The following is a 22,528-nucleotide window of genomic DNA, read 5'->3' as shown; positions in this document are numbered from 1 at the left end:
TTTATAAGATGAGTTTCCTGTATGCAGCAAAATGCTGGATTTAGTTTATGTATCCAGTTTGATATCCTTTGTCACTTTATTGGGGAGTTGAGACCATTTATGTTAATAGATATCAAGGAATAGTGGTTTCTGTTTCCTGCTATTATTGCTTTTGTAGTTTGAGTTGTCTCTGTGTCTCTTTCTTCTTTTGGTTTTTTTTGCTTAGGAGTTTTCTTGTTTTTACTAGGATGTAGTTCCCCTCATTGTATTGGGTTTTTCACCTATAATTCGTTGTAGTGCTGGGTTTGTGGTCAGATATTGTATAAATTTAGATTTGTCTTGAAATATCTTCATCTCTCCATCTATGGTGATTGATAGTTTTGCTGGGTATAGCAGCTTGGGCTGGCACTTGTGTTCTCTTAAGGACTTCTGTATGATGTCTGTCTAGGCTCTTCCAGCTTTCATAGTCTCTGTTGAGAAATCCGTTGTGATTCTGATTGGTCTTCCTTTATATGTTACCTGACCTTTTTTTCTTACTGCTTTTAGTATTCTTTGTTTGCTTTGGGCACTTGGTGTTTTGTCTATTATGTGTCGGGAGGAATTTCTTTTCTGGTCCAACCTATTTGGAGTTCTGAAGGCTTCTTTTATGCTCGTGGTCATCTCAATCTTAAGGGTAGGGAAGTTTTCTTCTACAATTTTGTTGAAGATATTTACTGCCCCTCTTAGTTGATATTCTTCTCCCTCTTCTATTCCTATTATCCTTAGGTTTGGTCTTCTCATTGTGTCCTGGATCTCCTGGACATTTTGGGTTAGGAGCTTTTTGGTTTTTGCATCTTCTCTGACTGTTTTGTCTATGTTTTCATTTTTTCTACGGCCCACAAGATATTCTCTTCCATCTCTTGTAGTCTATTGGAAATGCTTGCTTCTGTGACTTCTAATTTCTTTTTTAGGTATTCTACCTCTAGGGTTATCTCTTTTAGTGTTTTCTTTATTGTGTCAATTTCAGTTTTAAATTCCTTCTTTCATTCCTTCATCTCTTTGCTTCTATTTTTCTCTAGTTCTTTGAGTTCTTTGAATGATTTTCTTGTTTCCTCTTTAAAAGCTTCTGATTCTTTTTGCTTTTCCTCCCGTTCTTTTTTAAGGATCTCTATCATCCTCTTGAGGTATGATTTTAGGTCTGTGTCTTCTTTTTCTGGAGTGTTTGGCATTCCAATGTTTTCTGTGATGAGAGAGCTGGGTACTGGTGTTGCCAGGTTGTCTTGGTTTCCTTGGGATATGCTCTTTCGCTTTCCTTTTGCCATCTTGTTGTCAGTGATATGTTCTTGCCTTTCCCTTGTACCTGGTCTGTGTCTCTGGATTTCCACTCCTCCAGGTAGCGGATGGTCCGAGCCCTGTTCTGCGCCCCAAAGCCGCCGGGTGGGAACAGAGGTCCCAATGCTGGGTTCATGGTCCATGGATCAGGCAGGGTAGGGGTGGGCTTTCCCTGTGCCACTGGTTGGGAACAGAGGTCCCTATTCTGGGTTCCTGGTCCCTGGATCAGGCAGGGCAGGGGCGCTGAAAAATTTTTTTATTGTTGTCTAATTTCTCTGGCCAGGACTTCCCATACTATATTGAATAAGTAAGGAAAGAGTGGGCAGACTTGTGTAGTCCCTGATTTTAGTGGAATTGCTTCAAGTTTCCCACTGTTTAGTTTGATGTTTACTACTGGTTTGTCATATATTCATTTTTACTATGTTTAGTTATGGGCCTTGGATTCCTGCTCTTTCCAAGAGTTGTAACATGAAGAGGTATTGAATTTTTTCAAATGATTTCTTATCATCTAGTGAGATGATCATGTGTGTTTGTGTTTTTTTTTTTTTTTTTAAGTTTGTTTGTATGGTGGATTACGTTAATGAATTTCTATATATCGAAACTTCCCTGCATCCCAGGATTGAAGCCTACTTGATCCTGATGAATGATCATTTTTATATATTCTTGAATTTGGTCTTCAAGAATTTTATTAAGTATTTTTGCATCAATGTTCATGAGTGACATTGGTGTGAAGTTCTCTTTCCTTTAAGGACTTTGTGTGGTTTAGGAATAAGAGTAATTGTGACTTTAAGAATGAGTTGGGTAGTGTTTCCTCTGTCTCTATTTTGTGGAACAGTTTGGAGAGTATTGGTATTACATCTTCTATAACATTCTGATAGAATTCTGCGCTGAACCCATCTGGCCATGTTCTCTTTTTTGTTTGGGAGGCTATTGATGACTGCTTTTATTTCTTTATGTGTTATGGGACTGTTTAGATGATTTTTCCCATCCTGATTCAAGATTGGTATCTGATATCTGCCTAGAAATTTGTTCATTTCCTCCCTATTTTCCAATCTTATTGAATATAGGCTTTTGGAGTAGGATCTGATGATTTCTTGAATTTCTTCATTTTCTGTTGTTATGTCTCCACTTTCATTTCTGATTTTGTATGTTGCATACTCTCCCTGTGCCCTCTAGTTAGTCTGGCTATATAGTCACTTTTGGAGAAGGTGCTGAGAAGGTGGTATATTCTTTTGTTTCAGGATGAAATGGTCTGTAGATATCTGTTAATTCCAACTGGACATTTTGGGTTAGGAGCTTCTTGGGGTTTGCATCTTCTTTTACTGTTTTATTTAGGTTTTCTATGTTGTCTTTTTTTCTGACCAATTTATCATTGAATAGAGAATTGTTCAATTTCCATGTGTATTTGGCCTTTCTTCTGTTTTTCTTGATTAAGATCTTTATTCTGTCATGTTAGGAATAGGACGTATGGAATGATTTAAATCTTCTTGTATGAGATGAGGCTTGTTTTATGTTGAATTATATGATCAGTATTGGAGAAGGTACCATGAGGTTCTGAGAAGAATTATATATTTTTTTTTGTTTTATAATGAAATGTTCTATAGATATCTGTTAAATCCACTTGGTTCATAACTTCTGTTAGATTCACTGTCTCTGTTTAGTTTCTATTTCCATAATGTTTTCTTTGGTGAGAGTAGGGTGTTAAAGTCTCCTGCTATTATTGTTTGATGTTCAGAATTGAGAGTTCATCAATAAATAGTGTCCTTCCTATTATTTTTTTAAATAATTTTGAGTTGAAAGTCAATGCTCTTTGATATTAGAATGGCTACATCAACTTATTTTGTGGGATTGTTTGCTTGGAAATTTTTCTTTCTCGTTTTTTTTTCTCTTTTTGTCTTTAGAAGAAAGAATGATTCATTTGCTTTTTTACCTCTTTCCTAAAATATTGTACATGGGAAAAACCTGAAGGGTTGTGACCATGTTTTTGTCTTTGTTGTTATTCTTTAGAATATTTTTATGATTTAGTTTGTAAGTGTTCATCTGCATGTTTTTGTGTACACTGAGTGATACATTATGGTCCTTCTTCCTGAGTTCAGCACTAAACCCTTGAGATTGAAGTCACAGCATATGACTTAGCTTTTTACTTATTTTCTCTTGTCCCAGGTTTACATATCTGATTCCAGTTTTGTAAATAAAAATAATATATAACCTGAGTAGTATAACTTTTGAAAATCAAAAAAAGAATTTTATATAATACACATCTGTGCACATGACCATTCTAATCCTCAAATAATTTTGTATAAAAAGAGATGATAATAAAACTAAAATTACAACATTGAAATTTTCACTTAAGTCAATATCATGAGGAATAATATGTTCCATGTTAGTGAAGAATTGGCACAATTGTCCTTCAATTTAAAAATTTAATCAACAACTGATTTTACTTCATTGAAATGCATGATCTCTTATGCTTTTCATTTAAACATACATATCTAAGTATTCCTTTGTGAAAGATCGTATGAGATTTATGAAATATTTATTTTATGTTTTGCTGGTGCCAGTTTTATTAGAATGTTAAATAATTGTCTTTAATAGTACTTTATAAAAAATGTTTAGTTGTGAATATACTTAAATAACATAACTTTTCTAAGTATTTGGTTCTACCTAACACTTGGAATGTTTAATGTATGCCCTTACATTGCACCCCATTCAGTTTTAAATAAAAACTAACATTTGATCCGTCCATTAATTCTCCAATTGATATTTTACTTGCTTCTTGTGGAAAGTTTCTAGTATTTTACCTAGACCTCAGATTGTCAAATACATATGTTATAATACAGTCATATGAGGCTCATCTGCTCACAAGATTGAGGTATTATACATATTTGAGTGAGGAAGACCTTGTAGAATTGATAGCATATTTTTTTTCTGATCATAACTTAAATATCTGTGATATGATATTCAGAGTTTGTTTGATATCAGACCATACAACTACATACAGGTACAATACTGTATTCACAAATCAAATGTGCATGTTATATTCTGTAAAAGATTGCAGCTTGTATATTACAAGGCAATTGTGCTGAAAACTGCATGGTACTGGTACAGAAATAGGCATGTGGATCAATGGAATAGAATAGAAGATCCAGAAATGAGCCCTCATGTATATGGTCACCTGATTTTTGACAAAGGAGCAGTAAACATTCAATGGAAAAAGGACAACATATTCAACAAATGGTGCTGGTCCAACTGGCACTCAGCATGCAAAAGAATGAAAATAGACCCTTTCTTATCTCCTTGTACAAAGCTCAAGGGTAAGTGGATCAAAGATCTCCACATTAAACCAGATACACTGGAACTATTAGATGAGAAAGTAGGGAAAACCTTAGAACACATAGGCACAGGAGAAAATTTCCTGAACAAAACACCAATGGCTCAATCTCTAAGGTCAAAGATTAACAAATGGGGCTTAATGAGATTGCAAAGTTTCTGTAAGGCTAAGGACATCATCAAGAAAACAAAATGGCAACCAACAGAATGGGAAAAGATCTTTACCAACACCACATCAGATAGAGGCCTAATATCCAAGGTATACAAAGAACTCAAAAAGATAGACACCAGAGAATCAAATAACCCTATTAAAAATGGGGTACAGAGCTAAACAAAACGTTCTCAGTTGAGGAACACCGAATGGCCGAGAAACATCTGAGGAAGTTCTCCACATCCTTAGCCATCAGGGAAATGCAAATCAAAACAACCCTGCGATTCTACCTCACACCAGTCAGATTGGCCAAGATCCAAAACTCAGATGACAGCAGATGCTGGCGAGGCTGCGGAGAAAGAGGAACACTTCTCCACTCTTGGTGGGGTTGCAAGCTAATACAACCACTCTGGAAATCTGTCTGGTGATACCTCAGAAAATTGGATATAGTACTACCTGAAGACCCAGCTATTCCACTTCTGGGCATATACCCCAGAGACACTTTAATACACAACAAAGATATATGCACCACAATGTTCATAGCGGCTCTATTTATAATAGCCAGAAGCTGGAAAGAACCCAGATGTTCTTCAGAAGATGAATGGATATAAAAATTGTGGTACATTTACACAATGGAATACTACTCAGCCACCAGAAACAATGACTTAACCAAATTCTTAAGAAAATGGCTGCATCTAGAGAATATCATCCTGAGTGAGATAACCCAGTCACAAAAGAACAGACATAATATGCAGTCACTGATATTGGGATGCTAACCCCAGAGGCTTGCACTCCCCCGGAAACAACTCACAGACTGTATGAAGTCCAGGAAATAAAGAAAACAAAAAAAATATATTTACAAAACAAGAAGACTTTGACAATTTCCATGTTGCGTTTGTTTTGCATGTACTTTAGGCTCATTGTAACTATTAGGTTTTCAATGCATACTGTCAAGCCCTTGAAAAAATCAAGTACTGACTAAAAAATATATTCACATAGTTTTATGTAAAAATTATTTTAATATTTGAAAAACAGTACTGACAAAAATGTATAATTTTAAGCAAAATATGTTTAAAAATCTGTACATTTTTCTTTGTTTTGTAAAATAAAGTCGTTTTTTTTTTTAAAAAAAAGATTGCAGCTTGTGAGATGGTTGTACCATTCATTCTCAGAGATGTAAATACAAGGCAATCAAGGACTGTTTTAGTAAGTGTATTTTGTTAGAGTTAGTGTCTTATGCTGTGTAATGAATGTTGGTAGCCTTTGTCTGAAATTATGCATATGTGCTGTTTATTCCTCCTGCTAAAAGTGTTCAACCAAGAGTATTAGATTTTAAAGAACTTGGTATAAAAATTCATTGTGTAGAACCATGAGGTTATAGGCAAATAAATTTCATAACAGAACACTTTTAAAGATATTATACAATCCAAAGTATGCAAAAAAAGCAATAAAATAAAAAGCAAGGTAGTGATGGTGGTACATCTCTCCTTTGCTGCTACTGTTTCAGAAAACCACAGATAATTCATGATGATGAGAACCTTGATAAACTAGAGCATTATAGTAAGACATTCTGTAGATTGCCCACAGAAGAGCAGCAATATATTACTTCAGACAGTTATCCATGAAACTTTGAGAAATTATTTGTCCTTCCATATTTTTCCTTCGTAATCAACATCACAAAGTACTTCCTATTCCTTGGCACTTTTTATTAATGTTATGAAAGCAATTTTGTACAGTATCAAAATAGGTAGTTTTCCATTACAGGGTCTCTTATCCTTTAAGGATGTGGCTGTGGAGTGGGAATGTCTCACTTCTGCTCAGAGGACACTGTAAATGGATGTGATGTTGGAGAATTACAACAGTCTATTGTTTGTGGATAAGAATGCACTTGTGGAATTCCTGAGTCTTTCATTGAATTTTTCTACATGTGTTTATATAAACTTCTGGACACATAATTGTTGGGCATGTTAATTTTACTATGGCATTAAACTTTTTGCTTACTTATGATTTTTAATAATGAAAAATGTTTTAAGTGAATATAGAGCAATTGCTTTTGAGAATTTCAATTTTAATTATTTACATTTTAATATGTGGTCACTGAGTTTAGTACTGATCCAGCATGTTCTTTATCTTCAGCTTTTTGAATGCCGAAACAAACATATGCATAGGATTCATTAATGATCATTAATTTTTAGCTAATTGTAGCAATTTTATGCCACTGTGAAACAAAATGTAATAAAATAAAAATATAGGTACTTTATTCAGAGATCAACTTTGTGTATATTTAGTACTGATTGATCACTTATTTTTTCTAATTTGTGTAAGGTACAGTTTGAAGCTACTCTTATAAAGTGTATTATCATTCCTTTCAATTGATGGAGATCACAGTTAAGGTTCCTCTGAGGATCCATGTAATAAACATGAAAAAACCTGCTGTTGAGAACATAAATCTTTCAGGATTTCTGGTTTACCTAAACCTTGCGCAAACATCAATTATTGAATCTCTTTTTCCTCAGTGAAACAATCTCTGTCATCCCTAATTGCACTTTTTTTTCAGTGAATCATCTCATATCTGGAAAACATGGGAAGGTCTTGGATAAAATCCATGACTATGAAAATTCCAAGAAGAGTTTTCTAAATGGTATGAAATTACCAAAGTGACTCTAGAATCCACCCAAAGAACACCTTATACAACTATTCACCAAGATGCCTCCCTTCCACGCTCAAATCTGAAAAGGCATAAAACCGGGAAAACCAGATATGTTATCAAATATAAAGACAGTATAAAATTTTCAAATGGATGCACTATAACTAGTAGAAATTCAAGACTCCACATACAGAACAAAGAATACAACAATACAGAATTTGATAACAGTTTTTCACTAATGATAAATTGATTCTGAAACAAAATAGCAATTGTAAGATCTTTTACAAATGTTATGAATGTGAGATATTTTTACCAGAAAGTGCAATCTTCATTTTCATCAGGTATTTCATACAAGAAAGGAACCTTACATATGTAGTGATTGTGACAAATGTTTTGCTGACAAATGGTGGCTGAGAACTCATCAAAGAATTCATACAGGAGAGCAACCTTACAAATGTAGTGAATGTGAAAAATTATTTACCCATAAAGGTAGTCTGAAAGCTCATCAGAGAATTTATACAGGAGAGAAATCTTACAAATGCAGCAAATGTGGCAAATGCTTTAGCCAACAATACAATCTTAAAATTCAGCAGAGGATTCATACAGGATGCAGTGAATGTGATGAATGCTTCTCCCAAAAAGTTAGTCTAATAAAGCATTGTAAAATTCATACATGTAATAATTCATTTAAATGTCATGCAGGACACATTTGTTTCCTACAATGTCAGACAGATAGATTATATACAGTAAAGAAACATAAGGGAATGAGAAAATGTTTACCAATAAATATCTCCTTAAAATTCATTAGAGAATATTTACAGGAGAGAAAACTTTTAAATATATTGAAGGTGTGAATTCTATTTTTTGCCTCTTAGAATGTAACAGAATACATATAGTCAACAATTTTAAGGGATATAATGTATGCAGAAATATCCATGACTTCATTTCAGGTCAAAGAAACCTCATAAAAATATTTTGTTTTAAAAGTTTTTCTGCTGAGAAAAATGTGGCATAAGTTTAAGTCAGAGTGTATTTTTTGCAACACTTTAGGATCCAAATTAGAGAATTTATATGACTACAAAAAATCTCGTGAATACCTTCATTCAATGTATAAATCTTAAAATGTCAATTATTAGTGCTTGGAAGATAAGTGGAAGACAGAAGAATATATTGTTTGTGTAACATTTTTATGGCAACAGAAAATACCAATATCATACCTAAACATAGCTCAACATATGTAAAACAACTGACAGCATTATATAGAATTTCAAATATCAATTCAGACAAATTATATTTTAAAAGGTGTATTTGACTAACTGATGTACCAGGACTGCATTTTTTTAATATATTGTATATGTCTCTAGATACAATGTCTCCTTTGATGATTCAGAATTCCTAATTGTTTTTACATACCATTTTCATGCTTTTGGAAACAACTATTTAGGAGTCCTTTGTGCTGTGGTAAACAACTCTATTTCCATTGTCCTGTTTATAAAAATAACTGACTCAACAAGATTGACTTAATTGTTTTCAATTTGCATTTAGGATACTAATATGAATATCTGTTCCACTTCCCAGGTAATGTCTCTCATAAAATATATGCGGATGTGATGAATATTTTCTGCAAGGCTCTAGCATAAACTTTTTAGTAATGATTTTGAATGGTTGGGTAACATCCCTTTAGGCCAGAAATGCCCTGTCATGGGGCTGCTTAAAAGTATAGGAAAACCTATAATTCCACTGGTCTTGGAACTCAAAAAACACTCACTCATATCCAGAGTTAGTCTGCCCACATTATAATAATTTGAATCACATGTCAGTGTTTAGCATCACAAAAGATAGACACACTGTATTACAAATGTTGATTTGTGTTAACTAAAACAGGGAAGATTTTGTTCAGAGTCTAGGCTTACTAAAATACCAAACTTTGAGCACATATTGAGAGACCTGTTGATCAAGTTGCATATGTAACATAAGTTAGCAGTGTCTGTGAGCATCAATGTGAGAAGAGGCTTTTTGTCCAGGGAGGGCATGTTTTTCCAATATAGGGGAATGCCAAGAAAATGGTGTGGAGAGGGTGATTAGGAGGGAGTGTACCTTTGTGAAGAAAAATGGAGGATGAGGAGGAATGGGAGCGGGGGTGGTGGAAGAAACAACATCTCAAATGTTAATACAGAGTATCTAATAAAAAGAATGAGAAAAAGTCTGGAAACAGAAAAGTTATAGAGGCTTTCAGATCCTTAGCAAGTGGTCTACTTTCTCACTTGAATAAAAACGAGAATGACAGAAAACTCTATAAGAAAATAAATGAAAACTTGACATCATTTCAGAGATATCCATTGAAACTGTGCTGTTTTTATGCATGGCTCTAAAGTCATTAATACCCCTCAATTGAACAAAACTGCAGAAACACTCAGAACAAAGCTACCCATTTGAACATATTACCGATCATTATGGTATCCTGCACTTTTGTGCCTTAATATTCCACTGTACCACAAGGAACAATTTAGATTTCCATTCTAAAATAATTTATAGAATGCTAAAATTTTTAACATATTAGAAGTTAGATTCTGAACAATAACTCAACTCACTATTAAGATATTATCTTCATCTTAATGTTTTGAGTGAGTCCATACAAATAACATGAATCTATAAATATTTAAATAAAGATGCTTCGTATAGTATATGAGGCATATACTCTTGCACAGTTTATAACTCTAAATATCCTGGGAGTACATTGGGGAGTTAAAAAAAATGAAAAAAAAATCTTTACTCAAAGCTACAGCATTATGTTAGAATATGTCTGCAAAATTCAGAATGCATCATCAAATTAGGAATCATGTTGATATTGGATAAAATAGGTCCACGTAGACACACTCTTGGAGTTGTGTAAAGAAAGCATACAGAAATTGAGGAAGATGCAAGTCATGGTCTCAGGGAAATTAACCATATTATGTTAGAAATCCATGGAAACTGAGGCTTGCTGTATTTGGCATATTTAGTGTTTTTGGAAGAGCATTCTAAGACGCACGGTAAGAGCCATGCTACAGAAGCCTGATTGGCGTTCCTCAAAGAACCTCCAGTGGCTACATTTTGTGGAACCCACCAGAATTACTCTCACAATAAACGCAAGAGAAGAGACCAGCATGAGCAAAATTCTACCTGTGACAACCAAAATAACAGGAGGCAATAATCATTGGTCCTTAATACCTCTGAAAAATCAAAGAACTCAGTTCTTTAATAAAAAGACATAGACTAACAGGATGGATATTTAAACAAGACTGGGTATTTTACTGCATATCAGAATCATACCTCAGAGACTAAAACAGACATTACCTCAAAGTAAATACCTTGAACAAACATTTTCAGGAAATGGTTCCAATATATAAGCTGCAGTAGCAATTTAAATGTTCAAAAACTTAGAGTTTCAACCAAACGCTATCAAAAAGGATGGGGAGATTAAAACCTGAAAGTCAGTGTACACTCTAAATAAGACAAGATGACAACCTTAAAATTGGGAAAAAGCTCTTCACTAATCAAATATCTGATAGAGCACTAATATGTAAAATATACTACTATCTCAAGAAATTAAACTCTAGAATACTAAACAATGTAATTAAGAAATGGGATACTAAACTAAATAGAATTCTTGAAAAAAGGAACCTTGACTAGCTCTGAAGCATTTAAATAATTGGTCAAAATCTTATGTTATCCTTTCATTATTTTTCTAAAATTTAATATTTTTAACATTCCTAATGTTGTCCCACATCCCAAGCCTTGTTTCTAAAGATCTTTCTGCCATTATACCTCTGCTTCTCCTCTGAGAGGGTGCTCCCTTTACACGCAGAGCCCCATTCCCACCGCCAGGCATCTTTATGGCCTGAAATAAAAGTCTCTACATAACATATTCTCTTTCACTGGGGCCAAAATGGAAGTCCTATGATGCATATATTTTATATGCCTCTGAAGAGCTCTTTTTTGAGCATTGGTTGGCTGGTTAGACTGGGAGAGCCCAGTCTTCTGGGTTGGTTTAGTTGGACTTCTCTTTGGGTTTGCCATTCTCTAAAACTCCTTAAAGGTGGTTTGGTGACACCATTCCTCCACTTCGGTCTTGTTTTGTCTACCATCTTTCTGTTGAAAGATGAATGTTATTGAAAAATGCATAGTTATAGTGACTTTGTTAAAGAACAGGTTCTTCCCTGGTAGAAGGAAGAGCATCAATGAGATACTTTTGAACATGCCCCTATGTCAATGTCAGCTTCTGATATCTGCACCTGAAACACAGCATCATAGTCCATGTCTCAAATTTCTGAGGCAACATTACTGTGTCGTTGAGAATTGCACATATCTACATATTACAGACATTTAATTCAATATTCACTCTCTCAAGATAGCATTTAAAATTTCACACATACCAATCTGGTTTGATCATTCACACATGTAAATTAGTACATTCTGAGAAATAACAAACTCACTCACCCATCATGAATCAGAGTCTTTTTCGTAAAGGTGAGCCTTAAGCTTACTCCTTTAAATCGCAATCTACAGGTTGCCTACCCTACTTTACCCTGTACTGTACATAAATAAAACTTTCTTTAGCTCTGGACTGAAGGTATAAGCCATGCTATACCCTTCCCTCAGCTTAACACATTTTTTTTAAACGACTTTATTTTGCAAAACAAAGATAAATGTAAAGATTTTAAACATTTTTTGCTTAAAATTATACATTTTTGTCAGTACTGTTTTTTCAGACATTAAAATAAATTTTACATAAAACCATGTGAATATGTTTTTTAGTCAGTACTTGATTTTTTTCAAGGGCTTGACAGTATGCATTGAAAACGTACTAGTTGCAATAAGCATAAAGTACATGCAAAACAAAACGCAACATGGAAATAGTCAAAGTCTTCTTGTTTTGTGAATATATGTATATTTTTTGTTTTCTTTATTTCTTGGACTTCATACAGTCTGTGAGTTGTTTCTGGGGGAGTGCAAGCCTCTGGGGTTAGCATCCCACTATCAGTGACTGCATATTATGTCTGTTCTTTTGTGACTGGGTTATCTCACTCAGGATGATCTTCTCTAGATGCAGCCATTTTCTTAAGAATTTGGTTAAGTCATTGTTTCTGGTGGCTGAGTAGTATTCCATTGTGTATATGTACCACAATTTTTGTATCCATTCGTCTTCTGAATGACATCTGGGTTCCTTCCAGCTTCTGGCTATTATAAATAGAGCCGCTATGAACATTGTGGTGCATATATCTTTGTTGTGTATTAAAGTGTCTCTGGGGTATATGCCCAGAAGTGGAATAGCTGGGTCTTCAGGTAGTACTATATCCAATTTTCTGAGGTATCGCCAGACAGATTTCCAGAGTGGTTGTATTAGCTTGCAACCCCACCAAGAGTGGAGAAGTGTTCCTCTTTCTCCGCAGCCTCGCCAGAATCTGCTGTCATCTGAGTTTTGGATCTTGGCCAATCTGACTGGTGTGAGGTGGAATCTTAGGGTTGTTTTGATTTGCATTTCCCTGATGGCTAAGGATGTCGAGCACTTCCTCAGATGTTTTTTGGCCATTCGGTGTTTCTCAACTGAAAATGATTTGTTTAGCTCTGTACCCCATTTTTTAATAGGGTTATTTGATTCTCTGGTGTCTAGCTTTTTGAGTTCCTTGTACACCTTGGATATTAGGCCTCTATCTGATGTGGTGTTGGTAAAGATCTTTTCCCATTTTGTTGGTTGCCGTTTTGTTTTCTTGACGATGTCCTTAGCCTTACAGAAACTTTGCAATCTCATTAAGTCCCATTTGTTAATCTTTGACTTTAGAGCTTGAGCCACTGGTGTTTTGTTCAGGAAATTTTTTTCTGTGCCTATGTGTTCTAAGGTTTTCCCTACTTTCTCATCTAATAGTTCCAGTGTATCTGGTTTAATGTGGAGATCTTTAATCCACTTACACTTGAGCTTTGTACAAGGAGATAAGAACGGGTCTATTTTCATTCTTTTGCATGTTGAGTGCCAGTTGGACCGGCACCATTTGTTGAATAGGCTGTCCTTTTTTCATTGAATGTTTATTGATCCTTTGTCAAAAATCAGGTGACCATATACATGAGGGCTCATTTCTGGATCTTCTATTCTATTCCATTGATCCACTTGCCTATTTCTGTCCCAGTACCATGCAGTTTTCAGCACAATTGCCTTGTAATATAGCTTGAGGTCAGGGATAGTGATTCCCGCAGATGTTTTTTTGTTGTTGAGGATGGATTTCGCTATTCTAGGTCTTTTGTTATTCCATATGAAATTGCACATTGATCTTTCCAATTCCATGAAGAACTGGGTTGGAATTTTGATGGGGATTGCATTGAATCTGTAGATTGCTTTTGGTAGGATGGCCATTTTTAAGATGTTGATCTTTCCAATCCATGAGCATGGGAGATCTTTCCATTTTCTGAGATCCTCCTCAATTTCTTTCTTTAGAGGTTTGAAGTTCTTGTCATACAGGTCCTTCACTTCCTTAGTTAGAGTCACACCAAGGTATTTCATAGTTTTTGTAACTATTGTGAAGGGTACCTTTTCCCTAATTTCTTTCTCCACATGTTTGTCCTTTGAGTATAGGAAGGCTACTGATTTGTTTGAGTTAATTTTGTATCCGGCCACTTTGCTGAACTTGTTTATCAGCTGTAGGAGTTCTCTTGTGGAATATTTGGGGTCACTCAAGTACACTATCATGTCATCGGCAAAGAGTGATGTTCTTATCTCTTCCTTTCCGATTTGTATCCCCTTGATCTCCTTTTGCTGTCTAATTGCTCCAACCAGGACTTCCAGTACTATGTTGAATAGGTAGAAAGAGAGTGGGCAGCCTTGTCGAGTCCCTGATTTTAGTGGGATTGCTTCAAGTTTCTCGCCATTAAGTTTGATGTTGGCTGTTGGTTTGCTGTATATTGCTTTTATTATGTTTAAATATGGGCCTTGGATTCCTGTTTTTCCAGGACTTTTAACATGAAGGGGTGTTGGATTTTGTCGAATGCTTTCTCAGCGTCTAGTGAGATGACCATGTGATTTTGGTCTTTAAGTTTGTTTATATGGTGGATTACATTGATGGATTTCCTTATGTTAAACCATCCCTGCATCCCAGGGATGAAGCCTACTTGGTCATGATGAATGATGGTTTTGATGTGTTCTTGGATTCGGTTTGCAAGGATTTTGTTGAGTATTTTTGCATCAATGTTCATAAGTGAGATTGGTCTGAAGTTCTCTTTCCTTGTAGGGTCTTTGTGTGGCTTAGGTACGAGGGTTATTGTAGCTTCAAAAAATGAGTTGGGTAATATTCCATCTGATTCTATCTTTTGGAGTAGTTTGGCGAATATTGGTGTTATATCCGCAATAAATGTCTGATAAAATTCTGCACTGAACCCGTCTGGACCTGGGCTTTTTTTGGTTGGGAGGCTTTTGATGACATCTTCTATTTCTTTAGGTGTTATAGGGTTATTTAGATGGTTTACTTGGTCCTGGTTAAACTTTGGGACCTTGTATCTGTCTAGGAATTCGTCCATTTCCTTCAGATTTTCCAATTTTGTGGAGTATAAGTTTTTGTAGTAGGATCTGATGATTTCTTGAATTTCCTTAGTTTCAGTTGTTATGTCACCACTTTCCTTTCTGATTTTGTTAATTTGGATACTCTCTCTTTGCCCTCTAGTTAGTCTGGCTAGGGGTTTATCAATCTTGTTGATTTTCTCAAAGAACCAACTCTTTGTTTTGTTGATTTTTTCAATGTTTTTTTTTTTGTTTCTATTTGGTCTATTTCTGCCCTAATTTTGATGATTTCTTGCCGTCTACTCTTTTTGGGTATATCTGCTTCCTTTTGTTCTAGGGCTTTTAGCTGTGCTGTCAGGTTGCTGATGTGAGCTCTCTCCAGTTTCTTCTTGGAAGCACTTAGGGCAATGAGTTTTCCTCTCAATACTGCTTTCATTGCATCCCATAGATTTGGGTATGTTGTGTTATCATTTTCGTTGAATTCTAGAAAGTCCTTAATTTCTTTCTTTATTTCTTCTTTGACCCTGCTATCCTTTAACAGAGCGTTGTTTAGTTTCCATGTGTATGTGGGCATTTTGTTGTCTTTGTTGTTGTTAAAGACCAGCCGTAGACCATGGTGATCTGAGAGGATGCATGGGAGCATTTCAATCTTCTTATATCGATGAAGGCTCGTTCTGTGTCCAATTATGTGGTCAATTTTCGAGAAGGTGCCATGGGGTGGTGAGAAGAAGGTGTATTCTTTTACTTTAGGATAGTATGTTCTGTATATATCTATTAATTCTAGTTGGTTCAAAGTCTCTGCTAGTTTTGCAGTGTCCTTGTTCAGTTTCTGTTTCCCTGATCTGTCCATTGGTGAGAGTGGGGTGTTAAAGTCTCCCACTATTATTGTGTGGGGTGAAATGTATTTTTTGAGCTTTAGTAGAGTTTCTTTTATGAATGTGGGTGATTTTTTATTTGGAGCATATATGTTAAGGATTGAGAGTTCCTCCTGACAGATTTCCCCAGTAATGAGTAAAAAGTGTCCTTCTTTATCTTTTTTGATAACGTTTAGTTGGAAGTTTACTTTATTCGATATTAGAATAGCCACTCCAGCTTGCTTCTTGGAGCTGTTTGCTTGGAAGTTTTTTTCCCACCCTTTTACTCTGAGATAGTGTCTGTCTCTGTCTCTGAGATGAGTTTCCTGTATGCAGCAAAAGGCTGGATTTTGTTTATGTATCCAGTCTGATAGTCTATGTCTCTTTATTGGGGAGTTGAGACCATTTATGTTAATAGATATCAAGGAATAATTGTTTCTGTTTCCTGCCATTTTTGCTTTTTTGGGTTGAGTTGTGTCTGTGTTTTTTTCTTCTTTTAGTTTTCTTGTTTAGGAGTTTTCTTGTTTTTACTAGGCTGTATTTTCCCTCCTTGTATTGGGTTTTCCACCTATAATTCGTTGTAGTGCTGGGTTTGTGGTCAGATATTGTGTGAATTTTGATTTGTCTTGAAATATCTTTGTCTCTCCATCGATGGTGATTGATAGTTTTGCTGGGTATAGCAGCTTGGGTTGGCACTTGTGCTCTCTTAAGGAGTGCATGATGTCTGTCCAGGCTCTTCTAGCTTTCATAGTCTCTGTTGAGAAATCGGGTGTGAGTCTGATTGGTCTGCCTTTATATGTTACCTGACCTTTTTCCCTTACTGCTTTTAGTATTCTTTATTTACTTTGGGCACTTGATGTTTTTACTATTATGTGTCGGGAGGTATTTCTTTTCTGGTCCAACCTATTTGGAGTTCTGAAGGCTTCTTTTATGCTCGTGGTCATCTCATTCTTGAGGGTAGGGAAGTTTTCTTCTATGATTTTGTTGAAGATATTTACTGTGCCTCTTAGTTGATACTCTTCTCCCTCTTCTATTCCTATTATCCTTAGGTTCGGTCTTCTCATTGTGTCTTGTATTTCCTGGACATTTTGGGTTAGGAGCTTTTTGTTTTTTGCATCTTCTCTGGCTGTTTTGTCTATGTTTGCAATGTTGTCTTCTGCCCCCGAGATTCTCTCCTCGATCTCTTGTAATCTGTTGGAAATGCTTGCTTCTGTGACTCCTGATTTCTTTTTTTGGTGTTCTGACTCTAGGGTTATCTCTTTTAGCGCTTTCTTTATTGTGTCAATTTCTGTTTTAATTTCCCTCTTCCATTCCTTTATTTCTTTGGTTCTGTTTTCCTCTCGTTCTTTGAGTTCTTTGAGTGTTTTTCTTGTTTCTTCTTTAAAAGCTTCTGAATCTTTTTGCTTTTCCTCCCTTTCTTGTTTGAGTAACTCTATCAGCGTTTTGAGGCATGATTTCAGGTCTGTGTCTTCTTTCTCTGGAGTGTTTGGAATTCCGATGTTTGCTACTATCGGAGAGCTGGGTTCTGGTGTTGCTAGATTGTCTTGGTTTCCTTAAGATATACTCTTTCTCTTTCCTCTTGCCATTTTGTTGTCAGTGATATGTTCTTGCCTTTCCCTTGTATCTGGTCTGTGTCCCTGGTACACTTTCCGTGTGCACTCCGCAGAGATCTCTCTACTCCCTGGCAGCCCAGGTTCCGGGTGGCAGCTGGGCCAGTCTCCGCTCTGCATACTGAAGTTGCCTGCAGGTGGGAACAGACGTTCCTAAGATCTGTTCCTGGTCACAGATGCTCAGCCTCTCCGAGCCACCTTTCCGGCTGGCAGGTGGGCCAGGCTCTGCTCTGTGTCCTGAAGTCGTCTCCGGGTGAGAACAGAAGTTCCTAAGATCTGTTCCCGGTCACTGGATCGGGGAGGACAGGGCAGGTCAGGGCAGGGGGTGCCCTTTCCGTGTGCACTCCGCAGAGATCCCTCTGCTCCCCCGCAGTCTAGGTCTCCCACTCACCAGTTGCTCAGCCTGTTCGAGCCGCCTTTCCGGCTGGATGTTGGGCCAGGCTTTGCTCTGTGTCCTGAAGTCGTCTCCGGGTGGGAACAGAAGTTCCTAAGATCTGTTCCCGGTCACTGGATCGGGGAGGACAGGGCAGGTCAGGGCAGGGGGTGCTCTTTCCGTGTGCACTCCGCAGAGATCCCTCTGCTCCCCCGCAGCCTAGGTCTCCCACTCACCAGTTGCTCAGCCTGTACCAGCCGCCTTTTCGGCTGGCAGTTGGGCCAGGCTCCGCTCTGCATCCTGAAGTCGTCTCCGGGTGGGAACAGAAGTTCCTAAGATCTGTTCCAGGTCACAGTTGCTCAGCCTGTACGAGCCGCCTTTCCGGCTGGCGGTTGGGCCAGGCTCTGCTCTGTGTCCTGAAGTCCAGCTTAACACATTTTATATTCTATTATAAGAATGTATTTCAGAGGCTGAAAAGTTGACTCAGTGGTTAAGAGCACGGACTGCTCCTCCAGAGGTCCAAAGTTCAAATCTCAGAAACCACATCATGGTTCACAATCATCTGTAATGGGATCTGATGGGCTCTTCTAGTGTGTGAAGAGTGACAGTGTACTCATATGCGGAAAATAAATAAATCTTTAAAAAAAGAATATTTTAACATCTGTAGTTTTTGTTCATTAGTATTCAAAACCTTTGTTGTTAATAATGCATTATGTAATATATTTCTGAGAAATTTTGTTGGCCCCTTTCTTCTATTAAGTATTTCCTTGAGATTTATTAGATCATTGGACAATCACTAGTCCTGTAGGATTAAATGATATGCCTTATTATATTTTATTTTAAAATATAATGATAAAAAACCTGCTTCATCATATTAAGCACATATCCCATTACCTGTCAGTTTTGATTTGTATGAGAATTCCCAGAATGGCCATAAATTCTAATAAATGTATAATTACAGAATCAGCCTTTTCTGATATTAAGGCTGCTGCTTCTTGAAATCCTGAATATATGTCTATAGTATTATTCACAGAATTAAGTTGACCAATCTGGAAAATGGATGATATTTCTTTCCCAAATATTATTTCTATATGTCCTGTTGTGTTTAATGCCTACAGGTAATGGAGTTTTGTTATGTAATGGGCAAATAGGAAATTGTCTCACATTTTCCTTGGCTTTTTTCCCAAATGACAGAGAATTCATTTTTTTTAATTGAACAACTTTATTTAAAAAAACAAAGATAAATGTACAGATTTTAAGCATTTTTGCATAAAAGTATACATTTTTGTCTGTACTTGGGTTTTTTTTTTAAGGTTTGATAGTGTGCATTAAGATCTTACTAGTTACAATGAGCATGAAGTACATGTAAAACAAGATGTAACCCGGAATTAGTCAAAGTTTTCTTGGTGTGTAAAGATTAAGAATAATAGTTTTTCATTTTCCTTTTTTTTTTTCATTTTTTTGTCCTTGATCATATAGTCTGTGAGTTGTTTCTGGGGTGTTCAGAGCCTTTTGGTGTTAGTATCCAATATCAGTGACTAGATATTATGTCTGTTCTTTTTTGACCTGGTTATCTCACTCAGGATGATATTCTCTAGATGCATCCATTTTCTTAAGAATTTCATAAAGACATTGTTTCTGATAGCTGAGTAGTATTCCATTGTGTAAATGTACCACAATTTTTGTATCCATTCATCTACTGAAGGACATCTGGGTTTTTTCTAGCTTCTGGCTATTATAAATAGGGCTGCTATGAACATTATGGTGCATGTGTCTCTGTTGTATGTTGGAGCTTCACTGGCGTGTATTCCCAGAAGTGGAATAACTGGGTCTTCAGATAGCACTATGTCCAATTTTCTGAGGAATCGCCAGAGTGATTTCCAGAGTGGTTGTACCAGTTTATAACCTCACCAAGAGTGGAGAAGTGTTCCTCTTTCTCTGCCTCCTTGCCAGCATCTGCTGTCATGAGAATTTTTGATCTTAGCCATTCAGACTGCTGTGAGGTGGAATTTCAGGGTTGTTTTGATTTGCATTTCCATGTTGGGTAATGATATCGAACACTTCCTTAGATGCTTCTTAGCCACTCAATATTCCTCAATTGAGAACTTTTTGTTTAGCTCTGTACCCCATTTTTAACAGGGTTGTTTGATTCTCTGTGTCTAGCTTTTTGAGTTCTTTGTATACCTTGGATATTAGGCCTCTATTAGATGTGGGGTTGGTAGAGATCTTTTCCCACTCTGTTGGCTGCCATTTTTTTTCTTGAGAGTGTCCCAGCCTTACAGAAACTTTGCAATCTCATTAAGTCCCATTTGAAAGTATTTGACCTTAGAGCACGAGCCATTAATTGGTGTTCTGTCCAGGAAATTTTCTCCTATGCCTATGTTTTATAAGGTTTTTCCTACTTTCTCTTCTAATAGTTTCAGTGTACCTGGTTTAATGTGGAGATCTTTGATCCACTTGTACTTGAGCTTTGCAGAAGGAGATAAGTAAGGTTCTATTTTCATTCTTCTGCATGCTGAGTGCCTGTTGGACCAACACCATTTGTTGAAGAGGCTGTCCTTCTTCCATTGAATGTTTATAGCTCCTTTGTCAAAAATTAGGTGTTCACATGTCTGAGGGCTCCTGTCTGGATCTTCTATTCCATTGATACACGTGCCTATCTCTGTACCAGTACCATGCAGTTTTTAGCATAATGGCCTTGTAATATAGCTTCAGGTCAATGATAGTGATTCCCCAAGATGTCTTCTTGTTGTTGAGGATGGATTTCGCAATTCTAGGTCTTTTGTTATTCCAGATGAAATTGCACATTGCTCTTTCCAACTCTAAGAAGAATTGGGTTAAAATTTAATGGGGATTGCATTTAATCTGTAGATTGCTTTTGGTAAGATGGCCATTTTTACAATGTTGATCTTTCCAGTCCCTAAGCATGGGAGATCTTTCCATTTTCTGAGATCTTCCTAGATTTTCTTCTTTACAGGTTTGAAATTCTTGTCATACGGGTCCATCACTTACTTAGTTAGAGTCACACCAAGGTATTTCATATTATTTGTGACTATTGTGAAGGGTATCATTTCCCTAATTTCTTTCCCACATGTTTGTCCTTTGAGTAGAGGAAGGATACTGATTTGTTCGAGTTAATTTTATATCCAGGCATTTTGCTAAACTTGTTTATCAGCTGTAGGAATTCTCTGGTGGAATTTTTGGGGTCACTTACATACACTATCATGTCATCTGCAAACAGTGATGTTTTTACTTCTTCCTTTCCAATTTGTATCCCTTTCATTTCCTTTTGCTCTCTAAACTCTCCGGCCAGGAAATCCTGTATTATGTTGAATAGGTAGGGTCAGAGTGGGCAGCCTTGTCTAGTCCTTGATTTTAGTGGGATTGCATCAAGTTTCTTGCTGTTAAGTTTGATATTGGCTGTTGGTTTGCTGTATATTGTTTTTATTATGTTTAGGTATGGTTCTTGGAGTTCTTTTCTTTCAAATACTTTTAACAAGAAGGGGTGTTGATTTTTGTCAAATACTTTCTAAGCATCTAGTGAGATGACCATGTGGTTTTTTTCTTTGAGTTTGTTATATGGTGGATTACGTTGATAGATTTCTGTATATTAAACCATCCCTGCATCCCAAGGATGAAGCCTACTTGATCATAATGAATGATTGTTTTGATGTGTTCTTGGATTTGGTTTGCAAGGATTTTGTTGAGTATTTTTGTATCAATGTGCATAAGTGAGATTGGTCTGAAGTTCTCTTTCCTTGTAGGGTCTTTGTGTGGTTTAGGAATGAGAGTTATTGTGGTTTCAAATATGAGTTAGGTAGTGTTCCATCATGACTCTATTTTGTGAAATAGTTTGGTGAGTATTTGTGTTAGGTCATCAATAAATGTCTGATAGAATTCTTCACTGAACCCATCTGAACCTGGACTTTTTATTGAATGAGAGGCTTTTGATGACTGCTTCTATTTCTTTAGGTGTTGTGGGATTATTTAGATCATTTACCTGGTCCAGGTTTAACTTTAGCATCTGGAATCTGTCTAGGAATTCATTTTCTCCAGATTTTACAGCTTTGTTGTGGAGTATAGGCCTTTGTAGTAGGATCTAATGATTTCTTGAATTTTCTAAGTTTCAGTTGCTATGTCTCTACTTTTATTTCTTATTTTGTTAATTTGGATACTCTATTTGCCCTCTAGTTAGTCTGGCTAAGAGTTTATCAATTTTGTTAATTTTCTTTAAAAACCAGCTCTTGGTTTTGTTGATTCTTTTTGTTTCTATTTGGTCAATTTCTGCTCTGAGTGTGATTATTTTTTGCTGTCTACTCCTCTTGGGTGTAACTGCTTTCTTTTCTTCTCAATCTTTTAAGTGTGCTGTCAAGTTGCTAGTGTGTGCTCTCTCCAGTTTTTTTTTTTTTTTTTTTTTTTGGAACCACTCAGAGCTATGAATTTTCCTCTCAGTACTGCTTTCATTGCATCCCATAGGTTTGGGTATGTTGTGTTTTCATTTTCATTAAATTCTAGAAAATCCTTAATTTCTTTATTTCTTCTTTGACCATGCGGTCGTTTAATAGAGCATTGTTTAGTTTCCGTGTGCATATGGGCTTTTTGTTTTCTTTTTTTTTTAAAGACCAGTCTTAGATCATGGTGATCTGACAGGATGCATGGGAGTATTTCAATGTTCTTATATCTATTGAGGCTTGTTTTGTGACCTATTATATGGTCAATTTTGGAGAAGGTGCTGTGAGCTGCTGAGA

This window comes from Micromys minutus (assembly GCF_963924665.1).
Source record: "Micromys minutus genome assembly, chromosome: 9".
Lineage (NCBI taxonomy): Eukaryota > Metazoa > Chordata > Mammalia > Rodentia > Muridae > Micromys > Micromys minutus.
This window is presented reverse-complemented; position numbering follows the sequence as displayed.